At 40.6% G+C, this 13,018-nt stretch overlaps 1 long non-coding RNA gene and 3 other non-coding genes across 4 annotated transcripts; 2 read left to right on the forward strand and 2 right to left on the reverse strand.

The window, feature by feature from the left end:
• Positions 1-10,398: 10,398 nt before the first annotated feature.
• Positions 10,399-11,507, reverse strand: LOC116786802. The gene is made up of 2 exons (XR_004357083.1): positions 11,269-11,507; positions 10,399-10,695 (listed from the first exon to the last, which is right to left on the reverse strand). It is a non-coding gene; the product is annotated as an uncharacterized LOC116786802 (long non-coding RNA).
• TRNAD-GUC lies at positions 11,000-11,071 on the forward strand. Its single transcript has one exon. It is a non-coding gene; the product is annotated as a tRNA-Asp (tRNA).
• Positions 11,214-11,285, reverse strand: TRNAD-GUC. Its single transcript has one exon. It is a non-coding gene; the product is annotated as a tRNA-Asp (tRNA).
• A 240-nt stretch (positions 11,508-11,747) lies between the features above and the next one.
• TRNAW-CCA lies at positions 11,748-11,819 on the forward strand. Its single transcript has one exon. It is a non-coding gene; the product is annotated as a tRNA-Trp (tRNA).
• Positions 11,820-13,018: the final 1,199 nt, after the last annotated feature.

Consider the following 13,018-nt stretch of genomic DNA (forward strand, 5'->3'; position numbering starts at 1 on the left):
CGGGAATCGAACCCGGGCCGCGGCGGTGAAAGCGCCGCATCCTAACCACTAGACCACCAGAGGGCCCCTAGAGTTCATATGTCCTTCGGATAAACTCTCTGATGAATAGACCCTCTTCTCTTTCATTTCCAATCTATTATTAATAACATTCTCTGTGATCATCCAGGCACAAAGAATTAAGACAATAACTTTCTAAGTGAATAACAGAGCTTTAGCTTGCCCAATGGAATAACAGTCATTAAGTTTCTGCCAAAAGACCACTGCTTCAGACATAATGATGAGCAATTACCATACAGGCTTGGAAGGTGTTTATACATAGTATATTAAGCTTCCCTTTTCTTGGAAGTTGCCTTGTGGTAACACAAAATGCATCAATTAAATTACCTAATGAAAGGTATTTCAATATAAAACAATCTTCATTCCCAGTGTAACCATCTCTTTTGTAATAATATAACAAGAATATAAATTACGGCTTTCGTGTATGACAATCTTTCTGTGGACAACTCAATGGAAAAAAAAGGGTCAAGGTAGATAATATTTTTGTGTTGTGAAATAATGAAAAACTTTAGAAACTAAATTCTTGGGACAAGGAGGGAGATATGAAACAAGCAGCAATAACAGTTTCCTTGTCAAACAAGCTTGTCTTTATCCCTTCTGACTTCAGACACTGCAGCCCAAAATAACACCCTGCTAGCCTCACACTGAAGTGTTGCCTCTATCTCTCTACTGTGTTGTGGTTTAACCACAGCCAGCAACTAAGCACCAGCAGCTGTTCACTCAATCCCTCACAGTGGGATAGGGGACAGAATTGGAAGAGTAAAAGTGAGAAAACTCATGGGTTGAGATAAAAACAATTTAATAGATAGAGCAAAAGCTGCACACAAAAGCAAAGCAAAACGAGGAATTCATTCACTGTTTTCCATGAGAAGGCAGATATTCAGCCCTCTCCAGGAGAGCAGGGCTTCATTACGCACAAGGATTACTTGAGAAGACAAACACCATTACTTCAAACATCCCCCACTTCCCTGTTCTTTACCCAGCTTTATATGTGAGCACGGCAGCATATGGTATGGAATATCCCTTCGGTCAGTGGGGTCAGCTGTACCAGCTGTCCCCTCCCAGCTAGGAGATAAGCGATCACAATTTTGGCATCAACATTACGTGTACGCACAGAGAAGATGAATGTAGGCACAAGCACCTGCTGAGATCTCTGACCTTTCGACAGTGTGCATGTTACACCTCCTGTTGTTGGACTGCCCTGATACCATCACACACCCTCATGCTTTCTTTGTACCGTATCCAGCCACTCAGGACTAGCCATGAAACTGTCATTCTTCATGCATAACTTCATGCTGTTTTCCCTTTCAGAAAGTGACCTGGCAAAAGGGAGAGAGAGCACACTGCACAACAACTGTTTCTTGGCTGTATCATTTGAACACAAGAAGGAAATATGGTTTATGGGCTGCAGAAACTGTAGTTGCAGCCTTCCAAATTTCATATCCTCTTTCCACAAGTTCTGTGCATATTTTCCTCTCTATAGCTTTCATAACTTTGTCTTTTCAACAGCCATGAATTCTTTTTATTTCACTCAACAAAATCTCAAATGAAATAATTGTTTTACCACAGAGGAAGTTTAAATATGGAACTAGCACAAGGCAACACCCAAATTCTGAATGCATCCTGAAACACAAAGGTATTAGAATCTGAGATATGTATCTATCCACAACATCCTTCTCCCGAATATCTCAGCTGAAGTTCTGCATCCGGTTTGCAGAACCGCAGTGCTCTTCTGTTCCTCCCTAAATTGTGGCAAACTCAGATCTAGATCTAAACTTTACACACAAGTATGTCTCTTGTTAAGGGAACAGGAATATTGTGGGCCCTGTAGTGCCCATTTTCGAAAGTACAGTTGTTCTTTCACTTCTTTCACTTTCACAGGGAAAATAGATTGCTACACTGCAGTTACAGAAGGTGATATATGATAAGAATGAATGTTGTAATAGAATGGTCACAATTCATTTACCGAAAAGAACCACAAAAAAACCCTGCAGCATTCTGTATTTTAACCTTTCAGCAAATGCAAACATAATGTTACTCAGTAAGACAGTCAAACTTTAGGAACTCTCTCCTGTGCATAAGAAGGACTTTTTTCTGAGTAAGAGTGATGACCAGAAGATTGATTGATTAATCCATTGATCTATCTTCTGATACAACTTCTGCCCCAAATATACATCTTCTGGTCAGATTCTTAGACTGATCTAAATAGTCTCACAAAGTTGCATCCCTTAAATTTTGAAATGTTCTAGGGAGTTGTACCAGATGATGGGACACTAAAAGTGATTCTGGGTTTAAGGATTGACACACCCCTAAGAGTTAAATACCTTTGTGCTTGTCTTCATGCTTGCCAATTATCCTAAAATTATCCTTAATATAACCCAGACTAATACAGAACAAAAATTAAAAAGCTTGGATTCAGCATAGTATTGGAATTGAGCCCCTATACAAAGTGTTTGCTTTCTCTCCTTTATTTTAAAAAAATGCCTTCAGGAAAACATAAATTCTAAATGAATTAATCCTTATTTATTTAATGGGGAGGGGGGTGTATTTATTAGTAGTAATTAACTACTATTAAAAATACCAATGTAATTATTTGTTAGAAGTAAATTTTAAAGCATTAGGAGTTTACATTTTAAGTCTTTATAGGAAGCAGAGTTGCTTTACAAACAGTGGCTGAAAATTTGACCTATTTTAGCTCTTTTTGCCTCCAATTTCATAATTTTGTATATCTAAGCAATTTAAACACGCTTTCTGGCTTCTAAATATTATCTTAGTTCTTTATCCCTTTTCCTGCACTGTACAGGTCTCCTTAACATGCACCTAACCTAGGAATGTAGTAACAGTCAGGTTCTCTCATCAGCACATATTGCTCTTGACAGTGCTTAGCTGTAAATAATCAAGTTAGCTTTTAATCATGTTATAAATGACTTTCCATTCTTAATGCACAGTTGCAATAATTTTTGCCCTTTAAACATGGCTGAAATTTCTAATATACTTTCTTGGCTCAGAAGCTGGCTTTATTTAAAAATTGGTAACTTGTTACTTGTTCGATTGATTTTAAAAGCGAAAAGGCATTATCCAAAACTAGTGGGGTTTGTAGATGTAAAGCAAACACACATTGTGGAAATTTCAGGTAAAGAACTTGCTGAATAATACAGGACTTCCACATATGAAGAAACTAGATTTAACAATACTAAAGTTCAAATTAAATGTTTTAGTGTAACATGCTAGCACGTACAATATATTGCTCATCTGGTGGTGTGTGTCTTACAGGTTAATGAGATGTTCCAAGAACTTTCAGGTGTGCAGAATTGTGCAAATAGGCCTGATGAATGCCAAGCTATTATGTTTAAATATAACTGTAAATGAATCACAGAATCATTCTGTGGTAGACAAATTATGAGTATATATATATATGTATATATATATATATATATATATATAAACACTAGTCATAGATGTACAGCTCTTATTCATAGTACTGTTGGTTGTGAAGTTTTTGTGAAACCTGAAATAACCCATCTGAAATAATTCTGAAAAGCTGAAATTTCAGAGTCAATAGGCGAACAAGTTCATGAAAAAATGTTATCCAATGAGTTTGTTTAAATTCTTTTCTTTAAACAAAAGAGTAGGTAGGATGAGGATTTTGCCAACGTCAGACTGAGCAAAAAATTTGATATCTTCAGATGAATTTTGTCAAAAGAGCAAAATATTATTGGTATATAGCACTGAAGTCCTTTCAAATAGCTTAGTCTTCATGCCCCTTAGAGAACAATGGTTCTAAAAATATCTTCAGTATTTCCCTTTTTACTTTACTTAAACTATGTCAAAAAAGACTGCGGCCCCGTCATCCATGTAAACAGAGGAGCCTACACAATTTCTTCCCATATGAGCAGGTTAATCTACAGAAAAACTTGACTTCCCTGTCTTCTTTTTTTCAAAGCTTCTAAAGAGCTATACTTAAAAGTATGTCAATGTGTCAACCTAAGAATGTTTATAAAGCAGAGTCAAACTGACAAAAAAGTACTCCCCTTCTCATGCTCCAGGCAATATTTCTTGAACTCTCAGTTGCTCTTAAGGAAAAGAAGGGGCAGGAACATACATTCATTTGGGAGACTTACCATGTTCAGTAATAAGGACTTACACTGCAGAGACAGGGGACTGGGACAGAGTGATAATGCAATCTTAATAATTTTTTTCCTCTCAGTCAGTCTTGCTACACTGAGGAAGGGCAGCTGCACAGTTACCCAACTCTAGGTGAAAGGCTTAGTTTCATTTTTTGCAAACCCCAAAAATGTGAGTCCTTCCCACATGCATAAAAGGGGGAAATAGTCTAACTATTTCCGCATTTCCTGCTCCTCTTTATCTTTTCTTTACTCTTTTCTATATTCATTATTAACAAATGGACAAATAGACTGCACATCTGGTTCAGCTCTGGCAAGAACTCTCAGGATGCAAGTAGCAACAGCTGCCAAGTGTCTTAATTTCAAAACGGAAATACTCCTAGGAACACTTTCTGTAAGAGACTGATTGATATTTGCTGCCAAGTGAAACAGGCCAGTCCCATAGTTAGGACATTTTTGTAACTCCTTTCCTTTCCAAACCCATACTAGCAAAATGCTGTCCACGAATTCAGTTAAGAGACTGTGAGGGAGGGGAAATGAAAGATGTTTTCTCCAGACATTTTGACCCAGATTGCTAGAATTTCATTTTATGAGCTCGTTTTGTGTATTGAAGCTATGATATATTATTCTTTGTTTCTTTGTTTCTCCTATTTTAATATAACAATTCTCTAAAATAGTAACTTCACGTTTCCTCTACCAAAGCAAATGCAAATCTAATTTTACTGAACTGTAAAGTAGAGCACTTCAGAATGCCACCAGAGGGTGCCAGTGCAATTGCAAACTTGAAATTCTAAGTTAAAAAAAAAAACCAAAACAACAAAAACAAACACGTAGGGAAAGATCATTATCCTGCAAAATGGCAAACAGCAAAGAAATAAAGACTATGGTTCCAAAGCATGGCATTTGTGCCTCCTGAGGCAAAAATCCTCACATTCAAAATTACTCATATTTGGGAACATTAATGTAAATGAAAAACAACCTTGCTTATATTTTTTTTCCTAGGAATAGATGCATCATTCTGCATGGCATTGCACTAAATTAATTATTATTTTATTATTATTTTTATTGTTTATTGTCACCTTGACAATGTCTTCCTTCATATTTTGCCCCACAAGAATTCCTCAGCCTTTTTCTCATCTCTTAAAACTGACATCTCCAAACCAGGGGAGCTGGTTGTAGATCACCATCTCCCATCCCTATTAGCTGTGAGAAAGCTGTAAAATGTCTTGTGACTCCAACTAGCAGTGCATCTGATACCTTTCCTCTTAATACTATTTCTTTGATTTTGCTAGAACTAAGAATAATTTGGTGACTGTTGAGCAACATATTCCAGATATATAGTAGTGTTAAGTTCTTACTTCAATTAGCTGTGCTCTAAGCACATAATTCCCAACAGTTCCTCATTTATAGTTTTGGCTATTCAACTGACTTTAAATATTCATCTCTTGTTTCAGATTTAAAGTGCAATGTGATTAATTTCTGCATCTTTAAGTGTCACAGTTTCACAACTGAGCAAGATGGTTAACCATCCATCACATCCTGAGCAATCTCTGGTGAATGTGCACATTTGCTTTTCTCTATCAGGAATAACATTGGAAACAGCAATTAATTTCTGTAAGGGCTTTTTAATGTTTTATTTTATACTGTCTTCCTTCTTCCATCTGCTAAATTGAAAAATCTGTCCACTCCCCTTCTACTACTTGTTTACCCACCGAAAATTGCGTCAATAGCCAAAGAAGCCAGTCCCAGGACTGGCATCACTTAACAGGACCAGCAGTTTCTTCCAGCCTTCAGATCACTCTTTTGCACTCCCATGACTTCCAAGTCATGGGGCATCCTACTTTTTCTAAAGGAAATAGTTAAACAAAAAAAATAAGTGGGGTGAGGGGAGGAAGAATAGTGAAAAGGAAGACAAAAACACTGCCAAGTGGAGAAGTTAGAAAGAGAAGTAATAGTACAACACATGGCAAGGATAAAAATTAACTATTGAAATGAGATTTAAGCCTTATGGGTTTTTGCTAGTTATGAGGACCACTTCAGGTTTCTCCAGGTTTCCCTATGCACATGGATTACTGCAATCATTGGAATATACCCCTAAGTAAGGAAAAATAATGTGGTTTCCATGCCATATGATCCTTGCATCTTAAGAAAAGGAGAAGGGAGGAAACTATTACCCCACGAAGCCATAGTTTTGCCTAGAAAGGGAGCTATTCTTCTGTTCCACATCCACAACAAAATGAAGTAGCAAATGGTGACAACTGGAGGACCAGAAATGCACAGTGAAGCCAGCACTACAACAAATTATAGAGTGCTGGTGGCTTTGATCCAGTGTTTGGTAGTTAAAATAAATGAGTTGTCAACTTTGTCTTTTGCTGAGACTATTCTTAGCACTTTTGGGTTTTTTAATATTCATCTTTTCATTTATTTTCAAAACATTCTTCAAGCTCTTAAGGTCTTCTCTAATTGAACTCTTAAAGCAAGATTGCTAACAGACATATATATTCTTCATATATATATATATATATTCTTCATATAAATAGACACATACATATATTCTTCATATAAGCTCCATTAACTCATACGTCATTTAAAAGATTCCAAACATTCATTTGTTTTGCTTTCTACTTAGTGTTAAATGCTTTTACAGGCAAAATGTACCTTGATGATGCACTAGAATGTTTCGGTATCTGCTCACAATGCTGCTTTGTCTCTCAGCTACAGTGTTTTCTAAACTGAGTTTTTTGAGTCATTAACACATTTTTCAGTGACATATCTTTCTATCACACTGAAACTTCTCAAAACCTTCACAAAGGCAGCAAAGCACACGTAAATTTCCTTCCTCACTTCTACTACACATTCCGCCCGTGTTTTCAAGGTGAGGTCAGTTTCCCTCGGCAGGGAGGTCAGGATCCCGACTAGATAAAAACCAAACTGATTTATACTCATTCTTTGCTCAGCATACTGACTCTTTTTTTCCCCGCTGATTTTTCAGTACTGCAGCAGTGCAATCTGCCCAACTTAGAGAACAGCAAGCACTATTCAAGGTCTGGGGCATTATTGCATTTTCCCCCGTCCTCTGCAGGGTCTTCTGTATATTTCTGATTTTGTACCTTAGGCAAGCATAGAGGTTTTAGTTTCAATAGCACCTGCTCCCAATGCTCATCTTTGATTTCGATCTTCTGTTTCCCCATTGCAATTATTTGGCCTGCACTTGTCCATGTCTGTACCGAGCAAGCACAGAAGTGCGATGACTGGCTTTCTAAGTTAAATTCATTGCATATGCATATTGCATTTATAGTTTTGTAAAACCAATACCTTTAAATATCTCCCCATGCTGTTTAGAGTAGAAATAATTTCTTTATGTATGTCATTATCTCATGACAAGTTTGTTTGGGTTACCTAACTTCAGACAATGGTGTTTTTTCCTGTGTTACTTTCTGTGGGTTTTACTATCCCATGTTTTTGCTGCCTCTACACTCCATTTAGCTTTATTAGGTTCATGATTCCTTTTTTTTGAATAACATTTGTTTACTCCTAGAACTGATATGACGTGACAGTCAGTCCTGGATGTTATATTGTAGCTGTTTATTAGAATATTCGATTTTTTTTCACATTTGACCCTAGAACTTTCCTTCTTAGGCACTAAATGATAGGTCTATTTTGAAGCTAATTATTGACAATCTCAAGATTCTAAGAAATGCCAATGCTATTTCAGACCAAGTCAGACCAATGGTGAAATTGTTTGGGTCCACTGCAGTCTTTCCTCACAGCCAGAAAGTTATGATTATTCTTGTAGTCATATGGTAGACATATTCTAGTATCCAGAACTGCATTACACAGGAATACTTACATTACTACACAATCTATTTGGATTTTGGAGTATCTTGATATGTGTCTAAAGGCTTTGCTGCATAAACACTCTTTTGGGATTACTCATCTTGTACACAAAAAGAGGTGTATTCTGCACATGAACTTGATAAACCTTCTTTCTTTTAATTACTAAGTCCTATCATCCTATTTCTAAGCAGGGCATCTCTCAGGTTTTGTGATTCTAAATTTTAAATTATTCATTAAAACCAGCCAAACTCCACCTTTCCTGGCTTGAAGTTTCCCGGTTTTATGATACCTCTTCAATACATTTCCTTGATAATCCCTTTTGAGGGCAAAAGTGATGAGAACGCAGATAGCCTCTGAGAAGAAGTTATTCTTATTGGAATTATCCATTGGATTTAAATCATGCTATAGGAATAAAAGTGGCCAGATTCAACTGTTCAACTGTTCCTTTGGGGTAGTTTTTACCCAAAACAGAAAATGCAATTCTGTGCATGGGCACTTCTTGTCTATTTTATTTCACAGTTCTTGAGACATAAATTTTCAAGCCCTGAGATTCCTCTAACAAGTTTTTAAAAGGCTCCATTTATTAGACAATTCACATGATTCAAGACAGAGGGGAAGCTGCCCAGCTCTGTGGCTGCATTTAATACTGCATAAACTATACTAGGTATGCTAATAGGGGAAAGCCCCTTAAGTTCCTCCTCCCACTAATCCACCAGGCACTGACGTACAATGTCACAGTCCTCTTTACCTCAAATTTCTTCAGCTCTTCAGCTGTTAATTCACACAGGATGTCTGATCGCTCATTCCCTTAAGTGATGTAAATTGATTTTTCTAATAACTTCTAAAACTTCATTTTAGCTTGATCAAAATCCATTACCACAGAAAGAGATCACTGAGTCGTACAGACTGTATGACAAATCCATTACGCTGGACAGAAATGGTATAAGGCCAAAAACTACACAGAAAGAAGTCCTGTAACTTAATATGTCATTTGATAACTCATACATTCTTACTTGAAAGCTCATAAAATCCTGTGCTGTGAACTTTACAGGGTGTGGGTAGAGACAAAAATTCAAAGGAAAATAAAGGAAAATTAAAAAGAAAACACAAATAGTAGATGGAGCGTTGGATATGTGTGAATGGGCAGGAATAAGAGCATACAAAATAGCTATGAGGATTAATCGGAATCAAATATATTCAATTTGCAGCATCTGTTTGGGACTGGGGCATCCTAAAGACCACACCTAGAGAAGAGCTTCACTTCTCATCTAAGGTTTGTGGTTTTACATTGATTTAGAAGAATAAATTCTGCAGCTACAGAAGGCTCCATCACAGGTCATATTGCCATGATGACATCAGCTGTGCTGAACCTCAACATGTCAGTAATAATATATGTTACTTGTCAAGGCAAATAGGCATCACCAGGTGACAGAGGTGGATGACATCAAATTGAAGGGAGCAACTGATAACCTCAAGGCCAATCTACTGAGCTATTGAAAATGGTGCTTCAAGAGCCTGTCACACCATAGGCTTTCCCCAGGTCTCCAGCAGGTCCAGAACTCCCAGCCAGATCTGCTTTGGCCCTCATAGACAAAATTAAGAAGACAATAAAATGCCTTGCTGTAAGCCCGGCTCTGGTATTATGAAAGTGCTTAGCAGATGCCAAAAATTTGCAAGAGTTGTTATGGAGACAGCAGAAGTCCTGTTCCAAGAGAGGACAGCCCAAGAAGACATCCGTGCAGGAGCCTGAGGCAAAGAGCAGCAGTAAGGGAAGGTCTGGCTGCAGCAAGCGCCACAACTTACACAAGGGGTCACAGCTCAGCTCCCCAGCCACAGGGATTAATGAAGAGAAGCAACTGAGAAGTGACTGGCAGAAAGATCTAAACTAAGTGTGAGTGGTCCTATAAAATTCAAACATGAAATGTTTGATCTACCAGAAAGTCTCCCAGCTTCAAGTGAACCATTCACATCTTTTAAATACAATTTGAGCATGCACAGTAAGTGTAGACCTGCCTGGCAACACCAATTTTGATCCTGCTCTTGGAGGTTTAAAGCCTATCACCTGACTACAGCCCTCCAATACATCTCATTACACTACATCTAAAGTAATGAAATTATTATGAGACTGCAGTTATATTTTTCACTTGTCAGGGCAAAATTTGAATCTGTTGCATGCACTGAGAAACACATGTTCATATTCAAACATTGAAATTAGAAGGCCAATTCCCAGAAATGCTTTGTTTACATGACACTTATATTTGGAAGTCTACATGTAGGTAGCTGTTTGGTCTTTAGCTATGATTACCTGAAAAAGCTAAGCTGGGGTCCTTTTATCCAAAGAAATACTAGCAGTAGTGGAGCCCATCAAAAGAGAACACCATTTGTTCCAAGCACTTGTTTATTATGTGGTGTTAATTCTTCATCCAAGAAGCCAGCAAATTAAATATAGTTTCCTGTCTAATGTCACTGCCATACAAACTTACAACCATGTTTCTGCTGACCGGGTCAGCATCAAGACAGATGGTCAGTCTGTCCTGCCTTTTACTCTCAAATCTCAAAGTAGCTGGTTTCCATTTCCCTCGTTCCTTTTTTAGGTAGGTAAGAAGCAGGTGCTCGGGTCCCTTCACCTCAAGGACTGCTGACTCCAGGGCTTCTCAGGTTCCCGTAAAAAGAAACTCTGCGTGAACGAGATGCAAAACTAGGAACGCAAAGACACCCGAGCTCCTGGTGCTGCTCCGATCCCCCCGCCCCGCCTCCAGTCCGGCAGCTCCCTCGCGCTGCCGTTTCCAGGGTTCCGTGCCCGCAGGTTCGCGGGCGATAGGGCGGGAGGGCAGCCAAGGGCCGCGGTGGGAGCACCCCGCCTCTCCCCGCCCACGCCAGGTCCCGCAGGATCCAGGCAAACACGAGCCCGGACGCGGGCGGAGCAGGGCCGGCCCCTCCCCGCAGGGAGCGGCGGCGCGGGGTCCGCAGCGGCCCGCGGCTCCTCGTTAGTATAGTGGTGAGTATCCCCGCCTGTCACGCGGGAGACCGGGGTTCGATTCCCCGACGGGGAGGGCCACGCTCGCTCGCGCGGGCGTTTTTTGTTGCCGCGCGCCGCGCTCGGCCGGCCGTTCAACGCCGCGCGAAAAATGCTCCGCGCGCTGGCACCGCCTCTGCGCCCCCCCGCGGCGGGAGGGAAAAAAATTGTCTGGAGGCCTCCCCGTCGGGGAATCGAACCCCGGTCTCCCGCGTGACAGGCGGGGATACTCACCACTATACTAACGAGGAATTGCCTTGAGAGTCTCTCCTGTCGGAGTGCCTTTATATAAATCCGCACAACCGCTCCGCGGCGGTGGGAGGTGGGAACGGAGGGCTTTCGGCAGAGGAACGACGGGAACGACCTCCAGGGAGCGGGAGTAGGCACCCGCGAGCCTGCGTACGGCGGCAACGACGTGGGAGGCGAGCTCGGCACTACCAGGGGGCGGGGGCGGAAGGCTTTTGCTGCTGGGGGCCGGTGTCGGGGATGTGGGTGGAGACATGTAACGCACTTGCTCGGGAAGGCGGGAAGCGAAGTAGTGGCGGAGGAGAAGGGCCGGCGCGGGAGAGGACCTGGCCCATCAGGCGCGGCAACCGCACCCCCGCGGCGGCCCGAACTCGCCTCACCCGCCCCGCTCCTCGAGCTCCGGGGGTCGCGCGGCCGACGGCCCGGAATGGGACACTTCTAACTCTCAGACGGTCGCTGCCCAGCAGGACCTCGTGGCGCAACGGTAGCGCGTCTGACTCCAGATCAGAAGGCTGCGTGTTCGAATCACGTCGGGGTCACTTACTTTTCTACCCTTCCTCGCAGGGGAAACCGAGGAACATCATTTTTGTTCTTTTCTTTCCCCCTACAGCCTAGAGTCTACTCTTTTCGCTTGAGGCTGAGAGGGCAGCACGGTGTGGAGGGCTTATTGGGGGTCATGACATAGGATTGCTGCTGTAGCAATGTAATCATAAAGTTCCCGTTGGATAAAATTGGTATGTCTTTGTTTATGGTCTTTGTGTATAGAGGACTGTCTAATACCACGCTTAAACACAAAAGGCAAGAACCTGTCTAGAGATTGACTTTTATAAAGACAACCCACTGTGTGGAAATGATGAGGAAAAAGTCAGAAAGTTGTATAGATATGTAATAGATGTATAAATTTTAACGGGGACAGAGCTCCCCAAAATTGCAGGGGTACCATTGTTTTCAGTACAAAAATTCACATAACAAGGAGAGGAAGTAAAAGCAGAGGCAGCAAGTGGTCTTATGTAGTCAAGAGCTCAGACAGATGCTTGTCTTAAGAACCCTGAAGAAGAATGAACCCTGACAAGGGAGGGAGAGGAGAGCAGCGTGCCCGTGGGGGGCACCTCAGAGGGTTAGGCTGAAGAACAGAAGAGTTTTCTCAGAGCAGACATTTCCACACGCTGAGGTGCCAGAGGCAGAAAGGCACAAAGAGTACTTAACTTTGATCTACACATGAGATAGCGAGTCCTAGAAGTAGTACTTTAGTGATTTGGAGAAACTGTAAAGTTTGACACTTGATGAAATTGAATTAGAAGAGAAATAATAGTTTGTCAAGGGCCTGAATTTGAGGAACAGACAGAATGCCACAGATACAATTCTCACTTTGTAAGAACTGATGATTAATATTGTAAACTGTAGAAGAAAGAATACAGAAGTCCTAGAAACCAGACTCAGCGGTCATCAAATTATGTGGGTTTTTTTAAGCCAAGTAATTTGGGGTTCACATGCTAATATTTGTTCCATATATGCTTAAAACCTTTCAAATACAGAAGTTCTACATTTTCCTTAAGCGATCTGTTCAAGTGCTTTCCTATTCTTACTATTACAAAGGGACTACGTGTAGTTTACGTGTCTCTTTTGCTGTAACTTAAATCCAGCCTTTGTGTCATTGTGCTGGAGAACAGGTTATTCCCTTCCTTTTTATAGATACTTCTTACGTATCTGAAATTTGTTATGCCTCTCTATAGCTGTT

Source organism: Chiroxiphia lanceolata, chromosome 5 (genome assembly GCF_009829145.1).
Source record: "Chiroxiphia lanceolata isolate bChiLan1 chromosome 5, bChiLan1.pri, whole genome shotgun sequence".
In the NCBI taxonomy this organism is placed as follows: Eukaryota; Metazoa; Chordata; class Aves; order Passeriformes; family Pipridae; genus Chiroxiphia; species Chiroxiphia lanceolata.